The sequence below is a fragment of the Chelonoidis abingdonii genome, chromosome 4 (assembly GCF_003597395.2).
Source record: "Chelonoidis abingdonii isolate Lonesome George chromosome 4, CheloAbing_2.0, whole genome shotgun sequence".
Lineage (NCBI taxonomy): Eukaryota > Metazoa > Chordata > Testudines > Testudinidae > Chelonoidis > Chelonoidis abingdonii.
Genome location: NC_133772.1, coordinates 67,450,214 through 67,470,778, shown reverse-complemented (window position 1 = coordinate 67,470,778; position 20,565 = coordinate 67,450,214).

Sequence of the window (20,565 nt, the reverse complement as noted above, 5' to 3'; positions counted from 1 at the left end):
GCCACAGAATTTTTTAGCATGGTTCAAAAAGACCCAAAACAAACAAACAACAAAACACCACCACCCTATGGAAACAATCTTATTCTCTATTATGTTCTATCAGTTTTTAATAAATGTATGTAGAACGCTATCATATTTCTACAGAATCCTATTGATTTCATCTCTCTTCACTTCTATAGGATTTTTGTATAAAGGAAGTGGTGCGAAGGAGAGGTATTGAAAGCAAACTTTCACAATATAATTGTTTGTTAATGCCTCTCGTACTCTGGTGATGGGCATAGTGCATGTGTATATGCTTGCAATACTATAAAGAATATAAAGACGACTTCTTACATAAAGACTGCCAACTCAAGGAAGCAATGGAAACACAACCTGCAAGAGATATTATGGAAGCTGAAGGATGCTAGGATCTGTATCAGAAGGTAGCAAAACTTTGGGAATCCATGAGACAAAAGGTAGCATGATTTCAGAAAAATTTATCCATGTAGGACTGATATTTTAGAGTTTGCACTTTAGTTGCCCCCTCTACCCTAGGTTAATTTAACTTGACTTTCAGAACGGGCTGTTACCACCCACACACTTCAAACTGCCAATCTCTCTGAGTCTGCTTACCCTGTTTTTAAAATAATTATTTCATATGATGATCCTAAACACACTGTGGTATCTTATAATGTTTTGCTTTCCAAACCAGTTTGCCATCTTACCAAAAGCATTCATGTACAATATAAATTCCTAAACGGAATACAAGCAGCTATCATTCCTCATGGAAACTTCATTATCACCCATACTGAGTTTGCTAAAAGTTGCCATTCCCCCCCTATGTTCCCCAGTCCCCTCACTCTTTCATAAGCACTCCTCCATCCCCTTATGTTCCCCCTGTGCATATAGTAACGCTGGAGTTGCCACAGTCTCCTTAATGTCTAATCCTCTAACACTGGGAAAGCATTGTATTGCAGCACTAATGCAAGGATGAATTCTGGAATGTGGAGCCTGGAGAGAGGCTTATACAATAAGAAAGAAAGAAAAAGGGAAGAGGAAAAAGGAATTGAGAAGAGAAAGAAGTCAAAACCACACATGGGACAGAAGGGAAAAAAAGGGATTAGGTGACAATATCCGACTGCACTGAAGGGTCAGGAGAATTAAGCTTCAGAGCAGCTTGCTCAATGTGTGCAGGGATAAAAAGATTCTGATATGAATGGAGGTGGTTCAAGTGCAGGCACATTGTGGAATGCAATAGGAGTCTGCTAGGGAACATTTAAGAGAGTTGTGCATTACTTTCATGTAGCAAATAATATATATTGTTTGCCGGGCAGAGATCTGAGCCTCCCCTGTCACTTTTACAAGATCGTTACAGAAAGACTAAAAATGCAAGAATGTAAAGGAATAGTGCTGAGTTTAAATAAAATAATTGGAATGCTTCCTACAATGTTTTATTATTGCATTTTATGTTTAAATTAAATACAAAGTTAAGAGATCCCCAGAGAGTGAAAAATCGGCATATTGACTTCAATGAGCCATGACAATACACACCGGCTTAGGATCTCTCCCAAATTCTTCAGGCCCTGATTTTCAAAACCTGGGATGCCAAAGCCACGTTAAAAAATGCATGTGCAATTGGCTGCATAATTTCTACAGCAGGCCATTTTCACATATAGGTGCTGAACTTTATAAACTATGTGTCAAATCAGATAACGGAAAAATAAGATTTTCATGCAATATGAAAGGCCTGAAAGTCTTCCATGTGGCTGTTAATTGTTTAACTGGAAAGCTGGAGACAGATACTTTGATTTCGCATAAGGTTGCACTTTGATCACAAGGGTGGTTAAAAAAAGGGTGATCAAAATTAGAGAAGGTCTAGAATGAAATACACAATCTGCCTGAGTACCTGCAGTTACTATAAAAACAACAGGGAACCAGTCCTTTCTGAAACCTGAAAATGACAGGTTAAAAGACTTGGTACCTAAACAAGTGTCCTCACCTCCTGATACCTCCCCCAAATATGGCTTCTTGGTCCAGAAGCCAATATTGTCTCACCTCTGTTCAGCACCACTTCCAAGCATGAAGTCAGAAAGTAAACATAGAAACATGAGGAAAGGGAGGAGAGACATCAAGAGTAATGAAAAAAAAGGAGAAAAAATAGCTTCTTAACTGTGCAAACAGAACCCACCCAAAGTCAGGTAACTGGCATAAAGCATGCTCTGCAGATACAATAACATAGCAGGAAAAATCATAAAGGCCTTTTCAGGTGGTATTTGCTAACCCATCATCATCACCAGAGAAGGGTCTGAAGTGAAATATCAAGAGCAAAGTGACTGAAATTAAGGGCAGTTTAAAGTGAGGATGGCATGGGCTCATCTCCAGTCACCAACAATCAGCCAGATTTAAGTAAAGAGTAACTCAGAGAAGTTTCAAAGTATAAAACACATTCCATTCACTCATTTAAAATACTTTGGGCTGTACTTTTCTGTGAGGAGAGTGTGAGAATCTTGTGCAGGAATAACTGAAGGAGATTCTATTTTTAAGCCTGTGTTGTTTTTCTGAAGGGGCAGGCAGGACATAACTCATATACATATGCTTAAAAAAAAGAAGCAGCTTACATGGATCAGTGTGAGTAGGACATGTTTCCTTCCTACTCCCCAGTGGTAACACTTATGACCTGACCCAAGACCTGACCTGAAAGCTGGAAAAAGAAGAACAAAAGACATGGTCTTCAGGCTTCATGACCATGTTTTTATGGAGTTGAATGTTTGTATGTAGGCATTGGGGAAGTATGGCGTCAATTCTTCCCTTGAGAAATGGATGTGATGATGCTGTCGATGCACATTTTTCAATGGTTACATTCCTTTGATTCAGGAGTAAAAGCCTGATCCTAGTGAAGTCAATGGCAAAACTCCCATTAACTCCAGTGTGGTCAAGATTTCACCCCAGGAGTTCTTAAAAGTTTGATAAACCCAAGTTCACAGCAGCAGACTTGCTTCCACAACCATGTCTTATAAAATTTATGTATTTTCCTTCTTTTCTCTGTGTTCTGTGGCTTGGCTTTCATTGCAGCTTGTCCTGTTACAGTCAAACAAAACTGAAATCCATGGCCCCCATGCCAGAAATCAAAACAACAGCAACACAATACATATTCCTCTATCTAAAGGATATGATCTGACTGACCTGAGAATGATGTATTAAGTGAAAAATCCCCTGCCCAGTGCACAGAAGAAATACAGACAGTGTGCTAGTGTACGGTCACTTGCTCTGTGTGTGTGTGTGTGTGTGTGTGTTTTGAACATAGACAAATGTTATTCAGCTTGGATGGAGTCAATATGCTCACAAGCCTCAAACTGTTAAAAAAACAGACAAATCATTTTTCATGCTTCTTCTCCTGTTTCTTTGAAAGTCCTGCCCAAAGAGATATATAGTTGGAACTCTGGATTTTGGGAGAGTTATTCACACACACACACAGAGGAAGAGACAGAGAGAGACTAAGAGAGAGAGAGAGAGAGAGAAATCCTTTAATATTTTTAACGTAAAAATAAAAGGACAGATAATGCATCCCTTATGCAATTGCACAGTGTGGACGGGTAGTAGTAGGGAAGGAAGGACATAAGTAGCCTTCTTCCCCACCTCAACACCTTTGTGCAGCCTGCATCAGGTGCAGGCAGTATTCTGAGTAGCATCTCACTCCCAAAGAGGTGCTACTTCCTCAGAACAGGCAGACTGGTTAGCGGAGCTGGACAACACTTAGGCCTTGTCTACATTTGGGGGGAGGGGCGGGGAAATCGATCTAACTTACGCAACTTCAGCTACCTGAATAACGTAGCTGAAGTAGACGTACTTAGATCTACTCACCGCAGTGTCTTCTCTGTGGTGAGTCGACTGCTGATGCTCCCCCGTCAATTCCACCTGTGCTCTTGCCCTGGTGGAGTACCGGAGTCAACAGGAGAAGCCTCCGGGGTCAATTTATCGCGTCTAGACTAGATCTGATAAATTGACCCCCACTGGATTGATTGCTGCCTGCCAATCCAGCGGGTAGTATAGACATACTTTCTGGGAGGCATGAAGAGGTGTAAGTTGTGGGCACAAAGTCTCTAGATATGCAGGATTTCTAGGCAGCATGCTCCTTCACCAAGGGCCATTACATGAGGTGGTAGAGCTCCTCACCAGACCTTATTACGGGTTGTGTCTAAATGGCACAATCAAGGCCTAAATAAGGCTTGATATTTTTATATCTTGCCCATGATTGTAGCCAAATAAAGCTTAAGAGAAGTGCAAAGACAGTTCAGTTAGTATTTTGTTTACATTTTCAGTACATCATGATTCTGGCTGGGGACAGAGGTGGCAAAACACAGAAATAAGAAATTATTGGAATCTCAAGAGAAACCCTACAATAAGACATCTAGGTGAGGCCTGCAGACCAAATATGTTTAATTATCTAAATAAGATTTGACAAGTATCTAGATTTTTGGCTGCTTAACTAAGACAAAGCATATAATTCCCTGTCTATCTTTGGCATTTCTAAGACACCCATCACCATAAAACTTAGCCTTTTGGGAATCCTTCCACCATTAGATTCAGGAAGACATAAATTGCAATGGCTTTCATCCATATTAAAAAGTTAGGACAGGGAGTATGTGACATTAGGAAGGTACTTTCTGAGTCCAAGAGTAGCCTGGACTTAAATCAAATGCCTTCATTCTCACTTTGAAATTCTCAACACACTGTGATTGGGGCCCAGTCATGAAATCCCTTCTGTATGAAGTGCCACTTGTGAAGGCCAGTTTTCCCATTCATTACCATGGCTAAGCTTCTCCTAACCAATTTTGGTCCATATCTAGCAGTTTTGTATCAAAATTTCAGATCACAAGAGCTTTATTGGTTTATTCACATACAGTCAGATGCCTTAAAGAGCTCCCATCCCTAGATTCTAGAACTTGTACAAGTATTAAAGTACACAGAACTAAGTAAAAACACCAAAAGAGTACTTCCTCATCCAAACCAATCCCAACTCATGTAATAGAAATGTGCCCCTTTAAAACAGGATATCACAAAATAATAAGCTTCCACCGCTAGGCAATCAGCCTTTCCCTCCCATAAAAAGCACAGGAAAATAGATGAGTCCTCTGGGTCAACAACTGGGGTTCCATCTGGCCCAGTGGGCAGTCATTACTTTTGGTGAACAAACACGGTTGATTGCCTTTGTTTGCATTTCTCAGTGACTGCTTGCCCAGACATTTTTTTATAAGGCAGCTACTTTTAATTCAGTCCTGCTAATCATGGTCAATACCAGCAACCACAGCATGCTGTTTGGTTGTTTTATGACAGAAGTACGAGCATGTTGATTTCATATATTTCCACTGCAGTGATATAGTTCTCTTCCTGGTGACAACACCCAAGCAATGACTTTTTTTTCCATATCCCTCCTGAGCACATGAAAGCAACTTTCATTTTCTTTGATACAGATCAAACCAAGTGTAGCATTTCACAGAAGAAGATGAGGTCTCCTGAGCTGACCTCCAAGGCATTATTCCGCAAATAAAGCACATTAAGGCTGGAGAGAAAAGATATTTTCTTAAAATCAGAGGTCCAAATACCCACTGCTTGCATATACTCCCAAACAGTCTACTGGTAACCCAGCCTGCCAGCCACTGCTAGTGGGTACCTGAAAAAAATTACTAGCCTGTGCTCAGTTACTCAAACAGCTTTTGCCAGACTGAATGCCTGGAGTCAAACTATTGTTTCATTCACATTCAGCACCACTGCTGAAGCATGAAGGAAACTTCCACCCTTATCCTCCCCCTTCACCCTCACCTCCCATCCCCCACCAACCACACACAGAGATGTGAGAAGGGAAGGAGATAAAATGAAAGCAGTGAGAAATTATGTTTCTCAGTTTTGTTGTGCAGCCTCTCTTTGCTCCCATTCCATCCAAGGAAAAGAACAAAGTGTGGCCTGCTGGCCAGCTGTGGCACATGAATAATTCCTTATTTTTTTACCTTTATGTTTAATAGAATCATAGAAATGGGAGATGAAAAATCTATAATGTAATGTTAGGAATCACCCTAGCCAAATGTGGGATTGTTTCCTGTCTCCCTACTTGTGTAAACATATTTTCAAAATCCAGTGCAGGATTTTAGTAACAAAACTCCCACTGACTAGAGGTGAATATCAAGTTCAAGTTTGTTTGGCTTCCACCAATACAAACAAAAAATGGACATAATATTTAATATGGGCTGTCTTTAATGAATTAATAAGAAGTTCCCCCATTGAAAGAACCTGGTATCAATTCCAAGTCAATTTTCAAGATCTACAATATGTAAAATAATGTCTGTATTTGGCAGAAGTTAACCCAATCCCCAGTGTACTTATACAAGACTTTCTAATTCGGCATCCCATTGCATAGAATTGGAGTGTGAGGCTCATAACTCCAAATATCTTCATTTTATATAATGAAAACATAGTGAATTAATAAAGAAAAATCTTAATTAAAGTGTTCACAACTTTCAAAGAGTTGACTTTGAAGAGTAGCACTCCCTTGTATGGTATGTTTATGGACTTCATTCTCCTCTCACTTACAACAGTTCCACAGCAGAGTAACTTCCCTGACTTCAATGGAGTTACTTGTCATTTATACAAGTATAAATCAGATGAGATGCAGGCTCTTTGAAACAGAAATGAATCAGCAGAGGACAGTCTTCTAAAAAAAAAAAGTCATCTCCGAACACAAGATTATTTCAGTCTCCTCTCAGTCTCTCTCTGAACTTAGTGATTCTATTCTCTAAAGGCACACTGATCTCAGTGCTTATTGCAAAACAACCAACAAACCTCATCATTTCTCTATGCATTTCCACATAATATAGGATCCGGTTTTAAACTACTGTGGCACAACCATGCTATCACCCAGTGCTTCCATGTTCGGTATTTGTGAAGTTGATCACACTTTAAATTAAGTTTCTATTTATAAATAGTTAATACATGAATAATTGATGGTTTTTGAAATAGTTAATACATTATCAAGCCCAGTAGGTCAACAGTTTGCTTATAATCATAGCATGTAATAATCTATAACACTTTCTTCTCATGCACTTATAACCATCTATAACTAACGATACTCATGTTTGTATCATGCTTAGAACATTCATTAATACTTTATTAATAGATTATGATAAGGTTCAAAATTATAAATTGTTAATAAAGTGCACTGTGAGATCTTTAACTCTTATTTTCTGCAAAAGTCATTGGGTTCTTTTTTATACAGTGATTAGCTCAAAGCAAACTCCAGAATAAAGTCACCCTACTCTATTCTGTATAGGTTCTTGTACTATCTGAGCACCTTCCAGTAATGCATTAAGCAACATAACTAACGTCTGTCACATGTTGTTTGTCCTTTCATCTTCTCCTCAGGAGAAGTGTGCGCAGTGCAGTGGTTTATTTTGATAGAGGTTTTCTGTGCTTTTGTTTGTTTGTTTTGTGTTTATATATTTTATATACATACTTATTTACTAGATAATTTTCACCATGTGTGAGATTAACATCAAACATTTTTTCTGGGTTGGCATTTCACAACAGAATGGGAAGATAAGCTTTCACTGAGACATAGGACATACACAATTTAAAAATTGGATGCAAAATTGCCATGAAAAGATTTTATGGGTCTCTTATAGAGAAATGAAATCCACAGTCTAACTTGCCTAACACAGGGCTTGATTCTGCAAACAACTGAAAATCTCTTGAAGGGTGCTATGTATCCTCAGCTGTCAGTGGCTTCAATGGGTATGCAGGGCTCTCTAGAACACACCAGTACTTCACAGGGTTTGGTCAATAGAGAGAACAGACAATACGATGATGAACTCAACAGAAAGATTCAGCTGGAAAATCTGACTAAACATGACACCTGCCCTCATTCCCAAAGAGAATTTGACCTTTTACAAAATAATTTTACACATTTTTGTCTGATCAAATGATGTTTCTCCTCCACCCCCCCTACTTCATTTTACAGCTAAACCGCTGGATGTTGCAGCTGAAGGAAGGGGCTGGAGCTGGAAGTTTGGTCCCTGAATGCTCAGTCTTCCAAGCCCATCTATTAAGAGGTTGGAAAATATCCACTACCTTATTAGGAAGCCTCAGAAATATCTTCCCCACCATACACACATAAGTACGCTTGGAAGCAACTAGTGTTCCATGAACTAATTCCCTCCAGCTAACCTGGCAGTGCTTTAATGAAGGGGTTTTAGAGATAGGCCAAGGTTGTAATGTTTTGATTCAAATGTGGTTCTAAACTTCCCCAGAAGATTCAGAATGTTGAGTTCCCCTACTTTTAGAGGTGATATCACAAGGACACAAACTGTAAAGTTTTCCCAATGGCAGGATGCCCAGGCAGGTGCACCAGTTTGTATACAATTATTTCCTCCTGGGCTAATTCTTTGTATAGATCACAAAGCTGTGATCTACAACTGAAGGTGTTCCAGCCCTAACAGAAATAGTTTGAAATATTTCAAACCAAGTCATCCATTGTCTCCTTAGAGCTTAAGGATGCCATAAATAATACAGGAGTCAAATGTTTCATCATAACCTGGCATTTGGTAAGAGATGGCATGCAAAATGGTCTGATTCTGTAGCATGAAAGGAATGCCACTTACACTCTGCATCATCACTAGAAGTCCTGTGCAGAACTGCCCTTAGAATCTTTGATACTTCCAAGCAAAAACAATTCTTAGTGCCATGAATCAGACACATATGTACTTTTATCTGCAGGAAGCCCTTCCTTACTTCATTGCTCCATGGGGCTTCTAGTTTCAGTGACCCCCTTCACCCAAGACTGGCCTTGGGGAGGAGGGAGGGAGATATGTCTGTGGAATGTGAGCTGAAGAATAGTTCATCCTTTTTCATTCATAGCTGCTGACAGCTTCAGAAATGCATTTTCTGTTACTGCTCCTGTGACTGACAGAATTTGTCACTAATACACCCGTGGCTGAACCTGGTATCAGGGTTTGTATTGAATAAATAACTTGAGTCTCTTGTGAAAGCGTTTGTCAATTCACATTACATGGAACAGAAAAAGAGTTTGGTTTTACATATATCCTTTAACATTAAAAGTACCCTAAAGTGCTTTACAGGAAAATGATTTATATACTAGTTAGTGGGGTGACTGCATAGATTAGCCAGCAGACATGCAGCAGCAGTTCACACATTGCCATGGACATTATTATTATATGAATTGCTTAGTTCCAGGGGGCTGGGTGGGCTTGAGAATCTGAGCTGCTGCCTGAGCCATGATGTCCACATGGCTATTTTTAGCATGCTAGCTTGAGATGAGCTAGCACAAGTCTGTCTACCCAAGGTGGCAGGCAGCTGCAATGTAGACGTACCCACAGCGGATTGATGTGGTCAGAGTAATGATTTTAGCAGCAGCATTGTGAAAAGACTTGAGGACAATAAAATTGCAGTAGTCAAATCAAGAAAGTAGGAGGGTGCAATAGTCAAGATGTGAAAAAAAATAGGATTTGAATAAAGGTTTGGGCTGTGCAAACAGAAAGGGAGAGGACAACTTTTAGAGATGTTGTGTAAGAATATTCCCTTTTTGCAGCTCCTGGAACAAGAAGACAGACAATATTTTATTAGGGGAGAATGGGAAAAATCACACTTGATGGCTGCCAGAAATGGAGAATGTTTTATGGAGAATATCTGAAGCATAGTCAAAACTTCTCAACTGCAATTGCAGGGTCACAGGGTGATGTCCCCCCACCCCCACCCCCACTGATTTCTGCAAAGGTTTATATGCCCGATCCTGAACCCCGCTGCATATCACCCAAACCTTTAAATTGAGCAACCCCCCCTACACACACATACTATCAACAATTATGCATTGTCTGTCTGTATGCTTCCACTGCTCTTTCCAGATTGACTGAGATTAGCTACAATGCAAAGGCAGAGTGCTTCTCTGCCGTGACATTTAGGGAATTGAACCTCATATTGTTCTATTGAGGACACTTTCTGGCAGTCTGGAAGCAAAAGCAATACTCGCAATAGTGTTTTTTTTGAGTTAAGAGAAATAATACTTTGCTCATTTCTAGTCCTTTCTTCAATGCACCTCAAAGCAACTTTACTATCATTAACTATCACAAGCAAGCCTGTCAGGTAAGTATATATTCTATTTTACAAATACTTTAACTGACCTTCAGAAATATTCTGTAAATGAGTATCTTAAAGTCACATGGCAAGTCAGTGGAAGAGCTAGAATAGAACACAGGAGTCCTGATTTCCAGTACCCAGTTCTAAGCATCAGATAACACTGCTTCCCAGTTGTTATAAGGAGTGACCCAAAAGCCAGTGAAGTCAGTGGGAGTCTTTCCATTGGCTCCACTGGGTTTGAGATCAGGCCCACAGAGTTCAGTTAATAAAGGTTGAATTGTGCTAGTATTTGCAAGCACTGCTAGTATATAGCAAGAGATCATGACAGTTATAAATGGTGAATAAAAAAATGTGAGATCCAGAAGTGAAAAACCGTTGTCTCATGGGCTTCCACATACCTCTCCTTGCATTTAGAGTTTAAGAAACAAAACAGTTCAGGGTCAAATGTTTCAGGCTGCCCTTAATAACAGTGGCCCTTTTGAATACTTTTCCTTCTGCTCGCTACAAAGGTTAAAAGAGTAGGAAATGCCCATTATTGTTTGACCTTGTGTCACAGAGACTGACAGGAATCATATTTAAGGACCAAACGTAGTTATTTTTAGTCCATGTAATTATTCTGAAGCCAAGGTTGAGGCAAATAAAATCAGCAAAGTTAGCAAAGAAAGACGAGATCAAATAGTTATTCTCTTTTTTCATCCTGACATGAATATTTGCCTCAGTAACAAGAATTTCTCTTCTGCTTCCTCACAGAATGTTGAATAACTTCCACCCAGGTTACATAAAAGCACGCCCATATTTCACTTTCCTGTGTGGCCACTTTACAGTGATGTATACAAAGCCTTTGTAACCCTCAGTTCTATTATCGTTTCCGAAGGATGCATCCTGCCTGGAAAACAGCAAAGGAAGGGAAACAGTTTCTAGCATTATTTCCTAATTAAACTATTTGCACCATATGAAGTCTCTAAAGAGTTCCTTCCTTTTCTCCTCCCTCTCTTCTTGTTTACTGAAAAACAGAAGATTCAAAAAGACAGCATGAGAGAGATACAGGGAACCAGATTTTAACCTCAGGGACAAGAGATACTGGAGTTAATCCAGATTTACACAAAACAAAGATCCAAATCTGGCCAATTATTTGTGCAAGCGAATTGATGAGAATATTCTGTGCAGACAAAAACTCCACCATTTCTGGAGTGCTATAAATATACAAAAAAAGGGCTTACTGGAGGTTAATGGAACAGGACTGGGAAATTAGGATCTAGGTTTAATTCTCGATGCAAGCTTTCTCTGCATTCAGAAGTGTCTTTGTACTCTGACTTGGTGATCTAGTCTGGTGTTTGGAGAGATTGGCTCAAGACTTGAGGCTCAGATTGAGATCTGGAATGAGATTCGATCTTCCACAAAGTTTAGATGTTTTCAGATCTTGTGTGTCTCAATCTGAGTCCATCTCCAATAAATAGTAAAACAATAACATTCATGCACTTATAAAGGACTTCATAGATCCAAAACATTTTATAAAAATTAACTATTTAGTCCTCACACAAACCCGATGGGATAGGTTCTAAAAATGTTATCAATCCCTCTTTAAAGATAACTAAACTCAGACCCGGAAAGGTGAAATGACTCTACCATGTTGCACAGCAACTCACTGGCAAAGACAGGATTAAAACTCAGAAATTTCTGGCTTTTTCCCTTCATGTTCAGAACACTAAACTTGGCCGCCTCTCTAAAAATCTAACATTGGGCCTACTGAGCAATTACAGGGGGATTTTCAGATAAATCAAGCTCCTTACCAAGAATACCATGTGCAAAGATATACCAGTTGTGAGTGAACTGATTCACATTTTGTTTAGTGTTGGATATGAAAACCAGTTCAGAACAAAGAAGAATTATCCACAATTTTAGTCAATTTCTAGTAAAAAATATGAATTGTTGTAGGAGCAGCAGTGATCTGTATGCTCTGTATAACTATTCTATGTATAACTTGTATGCTCAAAAACCCTGTTATACTTCACACATACACACCTTTTGTCTCCTCTCCCTCTCTGAATACCTGCAAATTGGTTTTCCCCCTCCCTCCTGGAATGTTTGTGGGATGAATGGGCTGGTTGAACAGCTGGAAGATCAGAAGAGCTTCCAGGTAGACAAGGTGTCTGGGACTCTAATTAGGCAGCACTCACACACCCAATGCATGGACATTGTATGGACACTGCCCGAGGTGAAGTGTGATCAACCAGCTGTGGCCAAGTCATCTCTAGTCGCAGGCCATGAGGATCAGGTCCTTAAAAAGGGGAAGGGGCCATGTGATCAGCAGTGTACTCACAAGCTTGTACCTCCCATGAAGGCCCTTCACCCAGACTGCCTGGCCAGTGGTTCACCACGTTGTATTCCATCGTGTCTCGGGAAGACTTATCTTCATCTCACTGTCCATCGCTGCACTGTGGGACACTTACCTTGAAGGATCCTGACATCTCCAGTGCTGTGCCTGTCCTGGAAGCGTGAGTATGTGAGTGTGAGTGTGATCCCCCTCCTTCTTTTGAGCTTAGCTATCAGTATAATAAACATGCTGCTTTCTGCCAGACTCTGGTGGGTCATTAGTCCTCCCTAAGCTTAGTAGCTGGCCCAATTTCGGGTAACATGAATAACATTTGGCTTTTCTTTTCCATTTTGATTTATTATTGTAATTCCAGGTTAGAGCCAGAGAAGGCCTTTTCTAGCTAGGACTGCAAGCAAAATGCCAGACGTCTTTTGAGAAAACCTTTTCTTATGAGTTTCCCATCTGAGCTCTGAACTGCACACACAGATGGATCAGTAAATCTTTGGAGGAACTCCAATACCACACTGATGATGGCAATGTAAATGCATAAATAGGTTAGATTCAATTAAACAGAAGCATCCAAATCTATCCAAATTGAACCACAGCTGGGAACCCTTTCATCCATTCCATTACTAATCTGTCTGATAAATGAGTGGTAGGATCCAGTGACGATCTCTCTCTAAAGGCTGGCTTCTCCATTCACAGTGGTCTTACAAAGTGCAGCTTCATAGACTTCAGGGAGTTACTCCCAATTCAGGCCAGTGTAAGTGAGTGGAGAAGTAGACCCTAAAATTTGCAAGCATCACCCATAGCCTGAGATTAGCAAGTGACTATAGTAGGAATGTTTCAGAACTCTATGTCTTTCTATGAGAAGAGAAGGCATATACTTCTTATGCTTGCTTTGTTCCTATCAGGGTTTGAAATATTTTAGTCTTACTTCTACAGCTAGCCAAACTTTCAAAAACGTATTTTCCTTCCTTGAAAAGGATGAATTGAATATCTTCCTTGGATACATTTACTGATTTATGGTGAGCAAATAATGCATCCTTGAGCATTTACATGGATAACCACTACTGATGACAACAATTTAGCAATCTTTTACTTGGGCCACAACTCACATACTATATTGAAGCTACTTTTATTAAACTGTGTTTCAGAAGCCAACCCATGCAGGGGTTGGTGTATAATCTGTTATTAATATGGCCTTAATGTATATGAGTTCTAATCTGCTGTTGGAATCTTTCTAGAATGAAATATTTCATTACATAAAATTATGATAAATATAATTTTATGTAGTGTTGTGCTGTAAGAGTCAACAGCAAAGATAAGGTTTCATGACAATTAGAAATTTTACCAGAGCATGAAGAAAAAAACAAACAAACAACAAAAAAAAACCCCAAACATGCACAGGTATCCATATTTTAAGAATTGCATGGCTGCCTGGGAGTTTATAGCTGTCACTAGAGCTGGTAGGGGAAACAGGTAAAGTTTGTTTATTTTTCAACCAACTTTGTTAATTTTTGAAAATTTACAACCCGTTCTTGTGGGCAGTCCCTCACACACCATCTCCTCCTAAAAGTTCATAGTGATGGCAAGATCAGAACTCAGCTCCTCCTTCCCACAACGCACCTGCCTCCATTTGAAGGACATTAGCTGTTAGCAGCACAAGGCCTATGGAACACATGTAAACAGTTCTTAGTCCATCCATCATACATATGCACATTAGCAAGATAATTACAGAATGGTAGTAAGTTAGAATCTGGGAAAGATCCCATTGATATCAGTGGGCTTTGGGTCTGGTTTTTAGTTATCTGGGAATGGATTGTGCCCATCTCATAATGGCTGTTCAAGGGTGGAAGGGTCCAAGAAGCCTCTACTCCCTCTAATACGCTAAAGGAAGAGCTAATCACCATGGCAGTCTTTGTATGGATTTTGCAAGACAACACCTGTAAACTGCTCAGATGAGTGCATGTGAGAGAATGATTTTAGATGTTCTATCCAGAAGGGAGGCTAAAATAGACTCAAGAGACAGAAATTCTATATACAAAATAAGGATCTTGGGAGGAAGATACCATCAAATGCTCTAATGGAAAGAAACAGGCAGACAAATAGAGATTAACAACCACAAATTCTTTCCCACCATGAAAAATATATGGCTACTATTATTGGTGTGGGAATGATGTTTCATCAGGCAGAAAGACAAGCTGCTTTCACCACCATCTCAGACTGGCAGAGAAGGGGGGAAAAAGCTAATACTGCCGCAACAGAAATAATTGTTGCAGCTGCAAGATGTTATTAAAATAAAATCTTCCCATCTAATAACCTTAATCCCAGTAACAATTTCCTTCTTTTTATTTCCAGTTCTCTTTACCACTTGCTGGTTGCTGGCAAAGTTCACAGACACTTTAAAAACCACTCATCCCAAAGTCTTCATGCTAATTTGGGGCCTGATCTAAAGCCCATTGAAGTCAATGGACAGACTGAAAGACTCCGTCAAGAAAGGATGAGAGAGAGAACAAACCACACATCAGTGTTCGTCATGTTCCTTAATGCACTACTGGCCGGCACATGGACATTTCGGTGATGAGAGAGGTATAAGAACCTATGTGGAAGAGATGACAATAGAATAGAAATGGTTTGGGATCAGGTCCATAAATTGGGGGATGGGAGTGGTGGCAAGACTTGGCTGACCAAAAAATAAATTAACTCCGCATTTTTTCCTGAGTTAGATGCTGATTATTTCCTAGACAGTGAAGCCCACCACCATGACAGTCTTCAAGATCCCACAGGCTTGCCCGGTCTAGCACATAGATGGGAGACTGCCATGCCAAACAAGGAAAACCTAGGCGCTCTAGGTAAACGGGGTGTCACTCTTTCCCTTAAATCAGTATTAGACAATGCTTCTGCATGGTGTAACATAAGGCGTGCTATACCCTAGAGCTGCCATGTTTCATATAAGATGTAGAACAATGGTTCTGAGCACTTGAGATCATTAAAGATCCAATTACACTTTCTGGAAGAGGAAGGGTACTAGCAGCAGCATCCTAACTCAAACTTCAATTAATTTGAATACATTCTGCACTTCAGTTGGGTATGATGACCTGATCATAAACTCTTGTACTAGTAAGACTTTGAGCTATTACACAACTACTGCATTCCTACCCAAAGGTAGATTCATTTCAGAGGTAGATGATCACTGTACATTAATTAGTTATATCAGCATTGGAAGATACTTTAGAGGTGAAAAGTATCATTATTATTTCCATTAGTATCCTTCAAATAATTTTCTCAGATACCAAAGATAAAACTACATTGACACGTTCACCTATTGCAGGAATAGTTCTGCTAAAATAGCCTACTATTGGCACATAAATACCAGAAAATTAATGCAATGTCATGGACAGAAAAGAGGGAAGAGTGGCTAGGAGGCTGTGGAACTCTAGCTCAGAATATCTAATAATTTTATATCCAAATACGCCATTGAAATGGTTTGTTGTAGATGATTCCCTTAAAAATGAAGTGTATTCTGCTGCCAAAGAATGCTATATAAAGAAAAGCTGATTCTGTATGCTCATGAGTTTAGTTAACACATATTACATAATCACTAATGGCATCGGTATAGCAAAGGCACTATACATATTTCACAACATTTTGGTTCCTTGTTCCTAGATTCTCATGTCTAAAGAGCAAACAATTTTGTTCTGACAGGTCCCTACAGCAATTAAAAACACAAATTTCCTAATCTAAAGAAATGAATAATTTTATGGGTTTACCGAGTGCGCATATGGACATCAGAAAGAAGCCCAAAAATTTCAGAATGGTGCACTGAGCTAGGTAGCAGGAATATATAATAATAATTACTATTAGCTTCAGGGATAACTCTGAGGAGATACTGATTGGTCCCCTGGTATATAAAGATGCAGTGGTGATTAAGCACTAGTACAGAGGTACACATCAATAGAGCTGGATTATAGTTTCAACGCTGCCATATGTTTATTGAGCCTGATTTTCAGTTACTTTGTTCCAGCACGTGAGACCAGAGCACATGGGGTAGGGGAAAGAAGTAGCTTTAAGCCACTTTTGTACTTCCTGTATTCTGGAGCAGTGCAGGTGCCAGCCAGGCCCTTGGTGTAAATTAGAGTAAACTCAGGACTGCTCTCACCTATGCTCTGTAATCCATGAGCCTAGGAAACAGGGAATAACTGTACAGTAGTGTTCTCTAACTACATCTATGATCCACCCTTTTTGCCAGGAGATGGGAACAAAGCTGGTAGAGAGTCTCTATACCAGATATACACCAGCCAGGGAAGCCCTTTGCACAGGGGCCATTTCTGCCTACTTTAGAACTCCTTTATACTGCCAAAATGGCATAAAAAAGTCCTTCGCATAACTGGTTCTGATCTCACACATACTAGTTTTGCACCTTTAATGTTTAACACCTGTGTAAACGAGAACAGAATGAGGTCTTGGTCTCTCTGGGTCTCAGTTTCCACATCTGTAAAATGGGAATTAATACTTCCCTAGCTATCATGTTGTAGGAAAAATCCATTAACAGTGACAATGTGTTTTGAGAGTCTTGGATCGGAAGTGCTATTGGAGAGCCAGTTGCTATTACTAAATACGTACAATTAATGCTTCTGAAATATTCTTAGTTATGCTTTAATCAGTATACATGTTTTCACAAGAAGAGCTACAGGAAACAGTTGATTCATATAGGAAACAATGTCAAGTAAGCAATAAGGCACAACAGCGTATGCATTGTTGTACCATACTCACACGCCTTGGGTGCACTGTGAGACATGAGGCAAAGGCAAAGTGCCTTCAGCAAACCAAGTAGTGCAATGAATTATGGAGTAATAGTGCATGGCCTGGAGTTGCTCTTTTGACAAATATTTGTTTGCAAAAGTATATTTTGAAAAGAAATCTAGAACTTCATTTATTTGTTGTTGAATATTTCATGTAAGTTGGAAAAAAAATGGTTCCAGTAAACCATTTAAAGAGGTTTTCTTTGGAGCTTTACCTGAAAGGCCTTTAGAAGAGAGTCAGAATAGTCTTACATAACAGTACTGGGGGAGTCCAGACTAAAGGAAAATGAAGCAGGGTCTGACAACGAACAGACTTGCATTTAGAAGGGTTTAATACTAAAAAACCCACCAGATAAATAATGCTGGAGGTTTTATATTGGAGACAGATGAGAACGTTTCAGCCTAAGGACCTGATCTTGCAGACCTTATTCATGAGGACAATCCCTCCTGAAGTCATGGGTGACATGTATCATAGGCTGGGGGAAGTTGAGCCTCCCCAAACAGCCAGGCATAGCCAGGCATTGCCCATGATCTGCCTCAAGACCCTCTCCAGCTTGCCCTTCCCTCTTCATCCCAGCCCAGTCAGGCTGCTCTTCTTCCAGTGAAGCCTGCTGGGGTGGCTGCCAACGGTCTGTGGCCAGGACTTGTGGTGGCCAGTGCTGGGTCTGTGCCATCCAGTACTCAGGGACTGGGGGGAGGCGGGGGGCTGCCTGCCCAGTGCTCTAGAGGAGGTGGGGCTGCATGCCACATGCCTGGTGCTCTGGGACTGGGGTGGGGGGGGGAGGGGGGCAGCTCTGGGCTCCGGCTGGGGAAGGGGAATGGGAGAGGTGAGGCCTTGGGTAGGGTCGACCAGGGACTAGCCTCCCCAAGCCAGTGGTTCACCCGCCGCCCATGATCCTGGTCCTAATCATGCAAATCACAAAAGCTATATGACTGAGTCTCAAAGCCACAGCAATCTTCCTGCCCTACACTTCTGTTCTTCACTGCTGACTTCTGCATCACAAGCATGGTCATTCCCTTAGTTCTTTAGTCATTAGTGTATGTAGGCATGCAAAGGTGTAGCTGCTGCTGAGGAAGCTGAAGAGGAAAGGACTCTTGTCAACCAAACACAAAAGAGTCTATTGCTCACTTTAGGTCATCGTTATCACTTAATCTCTGTGGTAAGGAAAAATATACATACATGTACAGCTGTCTGTCATAGGCAGGATAAGTAGCTGATGCAAGGGAAGAAGGGTTACGGTCCGTTTGATATAGACCTAAGGCTAGAAGAATCTTGGCAAGGAGAAGAGTGTTATTGCTTAGATTACATTTAAATGAGCTGGGGAACAGCCAAAGTCACATTAACAAAGAAATTTAGAGCGAGTGTCAGGGCAAAAATGGCAATTTGTAGATTGAAACACAGAGCTCTTGGGTGTGAATGTAAACATTAGTTTTTGAACATCTGTATTTATTCCTGGGCAAACCCTAGCTGTTTACCTAGGCTTCTGCTCAAAGCGGGAATTGTGGGGCACATTTTTACTTGAAGTTGATTATATGTTTGAGTTGTTTAGCCTTAGCTGATTTTGATCAACCCATGTTACTACTGTTTTGCATTAATTACATGCATATGACAATGCAGCACACAATTTTAATAAAGAAATAGTTCTGGATAATTAAACTAATAATACTTTTAATCCATTTACCTTCTATTTTGTAGTCAAATGCTGCCTATGATTTTTGTCATTGATTTTCAGCTTATGTTTTAAAACGGGGAAGGTCATTAAACATTAGTTCTCTTTGTCTGCTTGTATTTCATAAGTGTACCATTAGGTTCTGTGGGAAGGAAAGCCATGTCTGGTAGGTAGGGCCTTATCCAAAACCTAGTCAGGTTAATTAAAAGAGTCCCACTAATTACAATGGGCTTTGGATCAGGCCCTTTGAACATTAGCATTTAGAATTCCTTGATTACCTATTCCTAGCTCTATCACCTACCATTTATGTCTATTGACATAAGTTATTAAACCACTCCTTGCCTCAGTTTACCCATTAGTAAAATGAGGCTGGTGATATTGACCTAACCCATAAGATCGTTGCGGGAATAATTGCTATAGCATTTTTATTATCATTGGCTGAAGGATGCTAAAGAAGGGCAGGAATATAAGTAAAGTACCAGGACAATTATACTAGTAGTACCAGTAACAGAGATACTGAGACATGGAACGTTTAAGTGACAGAGCATCATGCATTCAGAATTGTATAAAGTATTTTTGAGTTCCAGGAACATGTTCTTTAATGGGTGATAGTCCAAAGTTAGGGATGAGTGAACTGGTTTGGATAAAGTGAGGAGTACCCAAAATTTTGCACCACACTTCAAATCATAGGCAAACCAGAGTTTTTTTGATGTTCATACAAGTTTGGTACTTTCCCTTGTTTCCTATTTGTTCTGGGTTCCCCCTGGAAAGAGCTGTGCCAAGATACTGTGAGAAAGGCTACTCTTGTTCTATTTCCAGCCCAACTTGAAGCAGGAAGTACGGAAATCTAGCAAGAAAGTCTAGTCTGGCAGCAGGGATCACTCTGATCCTATTAAAGCTAACATAAATATTACCATTGACTTCACTGAGAGCCAGTCAGGCCTAGTAATTTCAACCCAGCTATGCAGACTGAAGAGGTCCAGCTGGTTTGACTAATAGACAGAAAAGCAGCTGAACTTCTGGGTGGAACAGAAACCTCTGAATTTTTCAAGGTTCATCCAACTCTGTACAGAACATCATAGTATGTGGTCAATGCTGATGACACTGGAGCCTAACTTTTACTTATTCCCAGAGTACTATGGGTTTCAGACTAAGACAACAAAAATTGAGCTCAGATAGGTTAGGGTGAAATTTATATTGAGTTAAATAGTGCAGAATCACATCATTTGGAACAAGACTGTCACTTTTCATGTGCACCTTCAAATCCCTCCTTAAAATTCTCCTCTACCATGATGCCTACAATTTTTTTTACTGTGGTCAGGCTGCTGGTGTGCTGAGATTATCATGATGATCAGTATTTTTTCATTGTTTCCTTGCAGTCTCCGTCCGTCTATCTGTGGCCATCTGTTGCCTTTTGTCTTATATTTAGCTTGTAAGCTCTTTGGGGCAGGAACTGTCTTTTTGTTCTGTGTTTGTACAGCTCCTAGCACAATGGGGTCCTGGTCCATGACTGGGGCTCCCAGGCAGTACAATACTACAAATAATAAAATAATATGAACCTACACAGGGGAATAAGAAGGTATAAGATGCCCCCTTGCTCCCCTCCACATGCTACCTGCATCACCAGTCTGAGTGTAGGCAGGGGGACGCAGGCTCT